Here is a 12,406-nt window from a genome sequence, read left to right as displayed (position 1 = left end):
TTAGTGAGACTTAACATGTTTTTTTCTTGCCGTACCCCTACCGTGCAGGGATATGTATTGAGAAGTTCCTCCTCTGACCCACAGCTGCATTCTAAACCTGGAATGGGTTTGTGAAGTCCTGTAGGAAGACACGCAAAAAGTGGGCCCCAAGAAGCTTTAACGCATGCTCACTGGGAGCTTCCCCCCACCCCACCCCCACCTGCCCAGAGGCACCGGAGATCCGGGCACCGCGAAAGGAGGAGGTGCAGTCGGGGACTGCAGGCAGCGGGAGCGACGACAGCCCGGTCTAGAGACTGGAGGTCAGCATGGGCTCCCAGCTTGCTTCTGGCTTTGGACAGATTGCTTTGTGGCTGTTCTCGGATGTGATTTCCGGCTTCTTCCCCTGCTGTTGCTGTTCCTGCCCCTGCTCCGGGCTTGCTCTCGTAAGGGACCTTCTTCCCAGAGCGCCCTTGCGCTTCCTTCCCAGTCTCCTCCGCGGCTCCATGTAAACTCCCTTCCCTTGCGTTTAGCCTAGATTGAGCTCCCTGCGTGCACCGCGCGCTGCTGGAGGCGCGTAAGTGAGGGGGGAGGACGGCCCAGTGGGGTGGTTCTGGCTGGGGGCTGTGGATCTAGGGCGCCTCAGGTTCCGGGTAGAGTACCGGAGTGATGGTGGAGCTCGTCCTGCGGGTCCCAGCATCGTGATCCTGAGTCCAGAGGCCTGTAGTCAAGTACAGGAGGGGTTCAGGATCACGGCTTCTTGAGAGTTTTGTTCGGAGGGGCAGCGGTACAGGAAACTTGCACCAACCCCCGAAGTACAAAGCCCAGGCCCCCACCACAGGATGAGGCCCCTTACTGTTAGCCGTGGCGGTCCCTGTGCAGGCGCAGGGCCGCTGAAGGCTGCTTGTTGAACGGAGGGAAGGGTGCTGAAGTTTGCGTCAGCTGAAGGGCGGCGGCAGGAGTGGCGGCTGTTTGGAAAGAATGACCCATTGAAAAGGAATTTGACAGTTTGGCCTCGTACTCATCCTTTTAGATCAGTTTTTTAAAAATGGAGTACAATTCATAAACGATTAAATGTATCCTTTTAAAGTGAGCGATTCAGTGGTTTTTAGTATATTCACAAGGTTGTACAACCACCATTATATAATTAAAGAACATTCTAAGAAACCGGGGACTCATTAGCAGACACCTCTAATTTCGCCTTGCCCCCAGCCCCACTAATCTTTTTGTCTCTATGAATTTGCCAGTTCTAGATAGTTAACATAAGTGGAATCATACAGTATTTGTCCTTTGTGTCTGGTTTATTTCACATAGTATGTTTTCAAGGGTTGTTCATGTAGCATGTGCCAGAAATTCACTCTTTTTTTTTATTTATGACTGAATAATACAATAATAATCAGTTGTAGGGATATACCACATTTTGTTTCTCTATTAGTTTACAGGCCTTTTTCTTCACTTTTTGGCTTCCTACCTCTTTTAAGGTGTATTCCTTCACAGAACTCTGAGTCTGAGATGCAAACATTTTAAAACTAAATTTAACTCTGGGATTGGGTCAAGTATTTCAATGACCCCATGTTAGGAAAGTTTGTCTTTCTGAAGTCAGAACTGATGAGACCGTTAATTGTAGTGGGAACTGCGTGCAGTTCCCATCAGAGATGCTGCTGTGTAATGTATGCCATGACGTGTTACTTGTGTATGAATTGGGTGTGGTTGCAGATGAGTGTGTACGAAAATGCAACTGAGACAGCTGTGGAGAGTGGTTTTACCTTTTAAAAAAACCCATACCGCGGCCCTGACTGTTGTGGCTCGGTTGGTTGGAGTGTCCTCTGGTGAACGGAAAGGTCTCAGGTTCGATTTCTGGTCAAGGCATATCTGGGTTGGGGTCCGGTCCCCAGCCTGGGTGCATGCAAGAGGAAGCCCATTAATGTTTCTCTCTCACGTCGTTGCTCCTCTCTGTCCCTTCCCCTCTCTCTAAAATCCATAAGCATGTCCTCAAGTGAGGATAAAAAAAAAAAAAAGCCTATACTTGATCTTTACAAATTTATTCGCTAGGATTTCTTTGAAACCCCAAATCCCAAATTAGTACTCAGGGCACTTTTGCAAATGTGCAGAGCGCTGAATAATTTCAGTTGCCCAATGTGCCTGTTCCCAGTTGAGGTTAAACCAGGGAAACCAGGGGATGCTCTGTCTTCTTGTTTCAACTCTTATACTGGAAACGAGAGTCCTTGTTGCAGGTATATTTAATGCCAGGGTTTTTGTTTGTTTGTTTTTTTCCTTTCACATTTTGTGCTTTTTGTTGGTGATTTCACTGCATAGAAAGGACTCCAATCATATTACTGAAAGGCTGTCTTGTTTAGCAAGAAGGCTGTGATGTGCCTTGCAAAGACAAACTTCTTTTAGATAAGCTTTGTTCAGCAGAGAATGCAATGTTAATGAATCAATAATATATATTAAATAAGGTGCCATTAAACGGAAACACACATAAAACAAGGTTATGTATTGACTGGTTGGCAAACTGTCGTGTCTAGAGGCTTGCAGGAACCTAGCCCTTTATTTTTCCTAGGAGCAATGGTTTGGAATTTGATCATTCAGCATTCATAGAACATAACTGCTGTGAATAACAAGAATTGATTGTATTGCCAATTTAAATATTCAAGGCAGAAAGCCTGGTGTGAATATTTTTAAATCTCTGTAACTTTTAGCATTTTTTCACTTAAGATATTCATTTTTAATACCATACTGGCAGTTTTGAAGTGGAGAAGCTAAAATAAAGCTAAAATGTTCTTTATACTGTGTGCTGGGTAGGGACTACATTAAGTGCTGGAGATTCAGTAGTTAGTGTGTGTCCCCTCTGTTCTCGAATGACTGAATCAGAATTATGTGTGCTACATGATTTCATGTATGTCTAACATGATCTGCAAACACAGGATTAATTCTATTTAGAATGTAGTTAGGAGATGACATCTTGAGATACAGTTCCTTTTTCTTACTTAAAAAAGATTTTTCCACTCTTGTTAAACTATTTTTTGTATCACAGTGATAGCAGCATGTGTATAAATGAAAACAGAAGGGAAAAACCCCCTCAATATCCAATCCTGCTATTGATCCGCATCCATCACTGAGTCTTGTCAGTTCTGCCTCCTGTGATGCATACCCGGGGCCATCCTCTCTCTACATTTCCATGGTCCTTGAGCCTTTATTATTTCCGTTCCGGACAGTTGTAACACAGACTCCTAACTGATCTTTCCCTCAATTATTTGCTGTTGACAAAGACCCTTCTGAGGCATAAATATAATTTTATCACTCTCAGCTTAAAATTCCCATTGTTTTCCATGGTTTACAAACTAAAGTTCTAAGCTTTTGAAGGTGATTTTTATTACTCTTCATGATTATGCCCTCTCCTGTATTTAATACAAAGAAAAGAGGTCAGACAAAAGAGGAAAACTTCCTTATGTAATATGCTTCATACCCTTATTCTTTCCTCCTTCCACATGCAATTAGGAATGTTTCTAGGTATAAGGAAATGGATAAGAATAAAAATGTGTCCAATCTTATTTACCTTCCAATATCCCTTGAATTCATCTATTTCATGCTCACAGCCACTACCCTAATTCAAGTTCTTTCCCCTTACCCCTACAAAGCTTTTATTTTTTTCTCCTACAAGTCTTTTTTTGGTCATTTTTATTTTCTGGGGAGAATATCTATCAGAAGAATTCTTGGGTTATGTGGCAGAAGCATATTTAATTTCTTAAGTAGTGATCAGATTTATTTCCAGAATCATAAAACTGTAAGGCTTCTAGAAAATATAGAAGAATATCTTCTTGACCTGAGAGTGTGCAAAAGATTTCTTAGCCAAGACCCAGAAAACAATAACCACTTAAAAAAAAAAAGATAAATGGGATTAATGAAAATTTAAAACTTCTCATCAAAGGCAACTCTAAGAAAATGAACAGGCAAGCACTGACACCTCTCTGACAAAGGGCTGATGCCCAACGTATAGAAAGAGCTGTTAGGTTCCAGGCCTGGGACCAGGGGTCTGTGGCCTGCCACTCACCCTCTGGATCTATGGCTCTGTCTTCGAGTTATTCCCCCCTTTTTCAAGAAGGGTAACGTGTTTGCAGCCCAGTAGTTTTATCTCCCTATTGCCTGCCAACAGTGTGTGAGAGGTCTAATTTCTTTACATCCTGCCAACTTTGGGCATTGTCAGTCTTTATTTTTAGCTATTCTGGTGGCTATAGCGCAGTATGTTACTATGATTTTAATTTTAGTTGTTGATTAGGATGATATTGAGCATTTTTTCCTGCACTTGCTGATATTTGTTTATATTCCTTTGTAAATGCCTATTCACATCTTTTGCCCAGTTTTATTATTGAGTTGTAGGAATTCTTTATATATCCTGGATATTAGTCTGTTGTGGTTGCCTATTTATTTTCTTAGAGTTTTTTAAATAAGAGAAGTTTTACATTTTGATGTAGTCATATTTCTAATTTTTTTCCTTTTATAGTTACTGCTTTCTGAGTACTTTTTAAGAAATCTTGGCTACTTCCAGGTTGTGAACACATACTTCTGTATTTTTCCTGGATATTTTATAGTTTTAGCTTTCATAATTAAGCCTATGATCCATCTCTAGTATCTGTGAATAGTGTGAAAATATTTTGTGGCAAAAAAACAAGTAAAATTTTTTTCCCATATAGATTGTTGTTCCAGCATTATTTGTTGAAAATGCCATTGTTCCCTGGCTTGGTGGCTCAGTTGGTAGGAGTGTCATCCAAAAAGGTTGTGAGTTCAATTCCGGTCAGGGCACATACCTAGGTTGTGGGTTTGGTCCTCAGTTGGGGCACGTACAGGAGGCAACCAATCGATGTTTCTCTCTCACATCGATATTTCTCTCTCTGTCTCTCTCCCCCTCTCTCCCTTTCTCCGTTCCTCTCTCTAAAATCAATAAACATATCCTTGGGTGAGGTTAAGAAAAGCCATCGTATTGTAGTGGTCCCATTATTAACGTTCAGATGACTGTATAAATGGCCATTGGTTTCTGGACTCTCTTTTGTTCTTATATATATATATTTTTTTTACTTTTTGTGGGGAGAGAAAAACTTTGATTTTGTTGTTTTGCTTATTATGTACTCATTGGTTGTTTCCTGTATGTGCTCTGACTGGTGATTGAACCGCAGCCTTGGACTATCAGATGCTGGTTGGCCAGGGCTGTGGACTCTTTTCTGTTCCATTGATCAGTCCTTATCACAGCCATACCGTTGGATAGGATTGGCCAAAAAGTTTGTTTAGTTTTTTCTGCACAATGACTCTACTAGCATTTAGTTGTCTTTAACTTCATTCAAAACAATTTTGTTAGGTTTGTCTTGTGACAGCTGTCATATCAGCATGCATTTAAAAAAACATCAAATTGGTGCATTTTTGTGTAGCCATTTTAATACTGAAGATGGAAGAATATGTGCAACGTTTTCAGCATAATATGCTTTATTATTTCAAGAAAGGTAAAAACGCAACTGAAATGCAAAGAAAGACTTGTGCAGTGTATGGAGAAGGTGCTGTGACTGATTGAATATGTCAAAAGTGTTTTGTGAAGTTTCTTGGCACTATTGACATTTTGGCCAAGTAATCCTTTGCTGTGGGGCTACTTTATGCATTGGAAGATGTCTAGCAGCACCCCTGGCCTCTACCCACTACAAGCCAATAGTGGGAGATGCCAACATACTCAGAATATCCAAATCAATAAAGCTATTTGTGAAAATGAAAACTGCAGTGTCTTTTATTTTACAGAAAAAACTAAAAAGACTTTTTGGCCAACCCAATCATTATTGTAGTGTTATCATAAATCTTTACATCATGCAGTGTAGGTCAGTAACTTTGTTGTTTTTGAAGTTTGATTTAGATAATTTAGATCCCTTACATTTTCAACATAAATATCAGAATCATCTTATCAGTTTCTCCAAAAAATACCAATAGGCTTATGATTGGGATGGCATGGAATCTTTAGGTTAATTTGGGAAGAAATAACATCTAAACAGTATTCAGTCTTCAAATATATGAACATGGTACATCTCCCTTTTTAGATAGGTCTTCTTTTACTACTCTTCTGTTTTCAGTGCAGCAGTCTTACACATCTTTCATTAAAATTACTCCCAAGTATCTTTTTAAAACTCTATTGTCAATAGAGCCATCATTTGTATTGTTACTCTGTATATAATGTGCCCTTTTCCCCCCCCTACTGCTTTCAAGATACTCTATTTTTGGTTTTTAGCTGCTTGCCTATGATGTGTTTAGGTGTGGTTTTCTTTGTATTTATCGTGCTTTGAGGTTTACTGAGCTTCATAAATGTATACATTTATGCCTGTCACCCAACTTGGATGTTTTTCAAGCCATTATTTTTAAAACAAATTTTTTTCCCATTCTCTTTACTCTCTTCTTTTGCGACCTCAATCATATGCATATTGACCATTTTGATATTATCCTACAGAACCCTGAAGCTGTTTCATTATTTTCAGTCTTCAAGTTCACTGTCTCTTTTTTTTATCTCTACTTTTTTCATTCTGTGAACGGGATTGACAGTTGGGATCATTTATGAAATTCCTGGTTCAAGAGAAGTTCCTGCTGCTTTGTAAGTGTAGTGAGTAGAAGGCTTTTGGGGGAAGATAGTGTCATGTCCTCTGACTTTTGAATTTTCCCTTGTATTACACAAGATCCTGTATTTCCCCTCCTTTTCCCTGTATAGTTTCAAAAGGATTCTTGACTCCTTATAACCTCTTCTCCCCAGAAACATTGACTTTACAAGACTGTCTCATTGAGTTCTAGATTATTCCAGTCTACCAGAGTGCTTTGTCAGTATCTTCATACTTCGTGTGGATTTTCTTTCTCTAGGAGTGATTTTAATTTCACTCAGGCTCACCATCATCCTCTTCCCTCTTCTAAGCATTTCCCTTCCAATCTGGGGCCCACCTTCCTCTCTGTAAAGCCTTGGGATGAGAGTTTGAGAAATATCGTCACCAGAAATTGATGTTTACTTTTCCTACTTCCAGGCTAGTTGAAGCTTGTAGTATTTTCAGTCTTCTAATTATGTTAGAAGATACAGGCTATTTGTGATTTTAGTAGTTTTTCTTTTGGCCTGTATAGCTTTTGGAGGATGTATTGGGATGTTTGGATTTATGTAGCTACCGTAACCTTGACATTCAGGGATACTTTTCTAATATTTTATTTTGAAAAATTTGAAGACTTCAGGAAATTACACAGTGAATACCTGCATATCTTTCATCTAGATTCATAAGTTTGATACTTTTCTTTATCTTTTTCTCTTCCTCTCTTCACGCGTGCATGCATACACACACACACACACACACACACACACACGTTTTTAGTTGAATGATTTGAAAGTTGCAGAAAACACTCCAGTTTACTCTGATACTTTATTTTGTATCTCCTATATAATTATGATAGAATCATCACAACTCAATCAGTTTAACCAGCATCTAATATGCAGGCTGTCATCAGACTTCCCCACTGTCCCGATAATGTCCTCTATCGCCTTTTTCCTGAGGTAAAATCCTATCAGGGATCACACAATGCATTTTAGTTGTCATGTCTCTTTAGCCTTCTTTATGCTAGAAGACTTGACTAGACTTTTTGTTTTACTTTGTTCTGTTTTTTGAGACGTGGACGTTTTTGAAGAGTCCAAGCTTGTAGATTTGAACTTGTCTGATTATTTCCTCACGATCAGAGTCATGATTAGATTGGCAGCATATGACCTAAGTGATGTTGGGACCTTCTCGGTGCGCCCTTCAGAAAGCACATGGTTTGACCATTATTGGTCGCACTATGTTTAATTACTTGATCAAGGTGGTCACCTGCTAGATTTCTCTATTGTAAAGATATCTTTTGCTGTTCACTGCTCCACCCCCTGCATTTTTTTCTTCAAGTGAAAGTAGGTTATTTGGGAGATAAGCCCAGGACGTAGCGGCAGAGAAGTGAGATGGGAAAGAAAAGTCATTCAACAAAGATATGTCGTCAAGCCAGTTACCACTGGTGGGCAACTAACCCTAATGTCACTGGGGGATCTCTGGCGCCAGTGTAGAACTCATGTTCCACAGCATCTCACAGAAAGGGTGAGAATATGGGCTCTTTACACACCAACTCCTGTCAGTCATTGTTTGAAGCTCCTCCCAAGGACATCAGTTCTGTGGTGCGTTGGAAGCATTAACAGGTGCAAAATGGGCCCTGAACGCCAAAGGATGCCTTTAGGTAAAGATGAAGATGTTGGCATTTGGAAGTTAGGCCAGGGTGCCCTACTGTGGTAGGAGCTGAAGGGAAAATTGGCAGAGCATTCATAGTGTCTGCTGTACCTGGGTACCCCAGAACCTGGAGCTTGAGGCAAAAACTTGTATGCCATTATGTTTTCAGGAAGTGCACTTCCAGGAAGCAGAAGTGAGGGAAAGAGGAATGGAGAGATGGAAGATTAAATCAGTTCTGGGGTACATTTCCAAGCTGGCGACCCCTTAGTAACAAGTATACAACTGATTGCTTGATTTCCTAATGCTGTCTCCTAGGAAGATGTGTAAAGCACTGAATCCCAGGACAATCCACCCAAACGAAGGAGATTTGCCCCTTTGCTTCTGTATCTCATTGGTAAAAGCTTTGCTCCATGGTACATTTACTCCCCAAAACTCTCAGATTGTGCATGTGCATCAGGTGGGTCCCCCATGGAGGTGAGAGGCATCTAAAGTGAGCAATTGGGTTGTGCCTCTGTGTAGTTGGTTAGAACCCATGCATATCTGGTCTGCCTCATCAGCTGGGATGGAAAAAAGTAACCAGGGACCTCAGACAGGCAATGCCAGGGAGGCTTGAAGTGCTGCTGCATAAAATGCACTTGATACATTTGGATTCTACTTTTGTTAAACAAATATACACTTACATACACATAAAACACATACACAAACATAATCACTTATAAAAGTATAACATTCATCTCTTGCTGGTGGGGATCCAACGAAAGTTTATTTCCACCCATATTTTCTGATATGTGATTGAAGCTTTCTATAAAAATATATTTTAATTTTATAATAGGAAAGTAGTCATGGACAGTTTAGAAAGGAAGGCAGAGCAGTAAGCATTTTTTCAAAGTAGAAACTGGGAAAAAAGTGATTCCATGCTTTATTTTATGGGCAGAGGCAAGGATTGTCCTTTTCTTCAGCAAAAGGTTGAATCTTTTATGATCTTGTGTAGAAAAGTAGCAACAATTGCTTTTTAAATGTAAGAAGTATAACTGTTACCTTATAAAATTAGTTTCTAAAGAATTAGAATAAAGAAGAATAAAAAATTTAAAAAAAAATTAATTCTAGGCAATTCAGAAAAAGAATTAAAACATAATTTGTCTGTATATCCTGCATTATGTATTGGGTTGGCCAAAAAGTGTTTGGTTTTTTCCATAACATGGCTGTAGTAGCGCTTAGTTATCTTAAATTTCATTCAAAACAATTTTGTTAGATTGTATTGTGACAGCTGTCATATCAGCGTGCATTAAAAAGAAAACTTATCAAGATTGGTGAATTTTTGTGTAGCCATTTTAATATTGAAGATGGAAGAATAGATGCAACATTTTCAGCATATTATGCTTTATTATTTCAAGAAGGGTAAAAATTCAACTGGAATGCTAAAAAGATTTAAAAAGTGCAGTGTGTGGAGAAGGTGCTGTGACTGATTGAATGTGTCAAAAATGGTTTGTGAAGTTTCATGCTGGAGATTTCTCGCTAGACGACTCTCCACGGTTGGCTAGACCAGTTGAAGTTGCTAGTGATCAAAATGGAGACAATAGCCCTGGCTGGTGTGGCTGAGGGGATTGAGTGCTGACCTGCAAACCAAAGGGTTAAATTCCCAATCAAGGTACATGCCTGGGTTGTGGGCCAGGTCCCCAGATGGGAGCATGCAAGAGGCAGCCGCACATTGATGTTTCTCTTCCTTTTTTTCTCCCTCCCTTCCTCTGTCTCTAAAACTAAAAAAAAAAAAAAAAAAAAAAAAAAATCAAGACATTAATGAGAACAATCAACATCACACCACGCAGATGATAGCTTATATACTCAAATATCCAAATCAGTGAAGTTATTGATGAAAATGAAAAATGTGCCTTTTGTTTTATGGAAAAAAAACCCTACGGACTTTTTGGCCAACCCAATATTTCATTCATTCCTTCATTTATTAATTTAATCACTAACCAGACACTTATATTCTTGACCCCCTTTTATAGGTAAGACACTATGTTAGTCACTGAGGTGCCAAGATAAATCCAGAGGAATCCCCCACCTTCTAGGAGCTGACATTGGAGTGGGAGAAAATGATTGTGACAGAGACAGTACTCACCAAATATGCAAATATTTGCTTATATTTCCCAGTCTCCATCGCAGTTGAGTTGGGCCATGTGACCAGTTCTGTCCACTTCTGGCCTAAGTCAGCTATGACCTGGTGTGACTCCTTCAACTTTCTCTACTCCTGACTCAATGACTTTGGAGGTCACAGGCGCTACGTGACACAGCTATGAGATGGACTAGGCCACCAGATTGCAGTAGATTGTTATGGAGCGAGATATAAAACTTTATTGTGTTAATCAGTTCCCTCCTTTTTTTATAGAGTAAAATATACGCAACATCAAACTTACTTAACCTTTTTAAAGTATGTAATTCAGTGGCATTAAGTCCATTCACAATGTATATGCCCTTTCACTTGACGGGTGCTCAGTAGAGACTTTGTGAGTATCCTGTTCCCCCACAACTTTGAGCGTCCAATGATGAGTCTTGCTGGATGCTGCTATTGCCACAACATTTTAATGTGATAAACTTATGAAGTTGATCTTACCAATATTCCCTTTTACAAATGAGGAAACTTGGGCACGAAGAGCTTAAGTAATTACCCAATTTAAGTAACTTACCCGACGGAGCTGGATATTGAGCCACATCTGACTTAACATTCAATGCATGCTTTATAGCAGGAATTGGCACACTATAGCCTGGGGGTCAAATCTGCCACCTCTTTTTTTAATAAAATTTTATGGATTTTAAAATCCTCGGCATTGCCTGTCTGAGGTCCCTAATTACACGACTGTGCCCATTCATTTACCTCTTGTTCACGGCTGTTTTCATGCCAAAATGCCAAAGTTGAGTGGTTGTGGCAGAGACCAGATAGCCTGCAGTACCTAAAATATTTACTGTTCAGCATTTTACAGAAAAAAGTTTGTTGACTTCTGCTTTATAGAGTAGGTATTTACATTTTATTTTTGTTTTTATTAAAATAATACATGCACATGTTTGAAAATCAGATAGTGTTAAAAGCTTTGTTTTGTAAAGGAGGCTCCTGCTGCCACCCCTCTTCCCATCGCCGCGCCTCAGAGACAGATGCATTGCAGTCTTTTAACTGTCTTTCCGGGCCTTTGCAGTTAGTTACACCCTAAATAATATGAGTGTTCCATTGTTTCTTGATGTGTCCATTTTAGATCCTAACTATTAACTGACCTAGTTTAGGCCACTATCCTACTTTTTAGTGCTATATCATAAATAAATTAATCATTCTTAGCTGATATATAATGTTTTATGATCATTTAGTTTTCTGCATTTTCCTCATAATGTATATAAGAAAATTAACATGAATTTAACAATAACTAACATTTTACTACTTAATGTATGCCAGGCACTATTCTAATGCAGTTTCATGTAGTAAATAAAAAAATAAAGTAGTTTCATACATGAATGTTTATAGTACTGTTGTTATCTCTATTTTCTATTCTAACTGATCATCAGTTAGAGGAATTATGTGATTTTTTTTCCCCCTTGGTCAAGCACCTAGTAAGTGATAGAGCCAGAAGTGGACATTTATAACTGGAGCCCTTAAACATTATGTTATAATGCCGTGTGGAGAATCATACTTTTTGGCATTCGTAGATGGGTAGTTCTATTAGCAAATCTGAAGATTTATAACACCTAGGTTTGCTGATGCGCCCGCTTTGAATCTGATTTGGGACGCATTTAGGAGGAGTCAGGTAAGCGGATCAGCCAGTGGCAGGTGCTTTTCCTGAGAGGAGTTCGATTTTCTGATGGATTATAAGTTTGTACAGCCTCAGTCTAATGTGCTGGCTCTCAAACTTGAGCTTACATCAAAATCACCTGGTGGGCTTGGTCAAGCACTAATTCCTGGGTCTCACATATACCTTCTGATTCAGTAGGGCTGGGGTGGGGCCTGAGGTTTCCCATTGCTAACAAGTTGCAGGTGAAGCTGATGCTGCAAGGGACCAAACCGGGCTAATTCCTGGGTGTGCGATGTCTTCTGTGTTGCCTGCTCTTGCTCTCTAATTGTTTTGTGTCTGTTCGTCTTCTCCTGCCAACCAGCTCGTTGGCTCCCGGCCAACAGCTCCGTCACTGGGGCCGACATTCTTTTG

The 12,406-nt window shown here is 39.7% G+C and overlaps 1 protein-coding gene across 2 annotated transcripts in view; it reads left to right on the top strand.

The window, feature by feature from the left end:
• Positions 1-221: 221 nt before the first annotated feature.
• Positions 222-12,406, top strand: part of RAD52 (RAD52 homolog, DNA repair protein) — a 30,857-nt gene continuing 18,672 nt past the window's right edge. The window contains exon 1 of one of the 2 annotated variants that reach the window (XM_054577177.1): positions 222-299. The gene's annotated coding sequence lies outside the window, so the exon portion shown is untranslated. Of the gene's footprint in view, positions 300-497; positions 554-12,406 lie in introns of those variants that run through there. The other variant, XM_054577179.1, reaches the window with a different exon arrangement.

Source organism: Pteronotus mesoamericanus, unplaced genomic scaffold, assembly GCF_021234165.1.
Source record: "Pteronotus mesoamericanus isolate MK-2021 breed Mesoamerican mustached bat unplaced genomic scaffold, CSHL_Meso_final contig_41, whole genome shotgun sequence".
Lineage (NCBI taxonomy): Eukaryota > Metazoa > Chordata > Mammalia > Chiroptera > Mormoopidae > Pteronotus > Pteronotus mesoamericanus.
The sequence above is the reverse complement of the archived record's forward strand: the minus strand, read 5'-3'. Positions and strand labels throughout refer to the sequence as shown.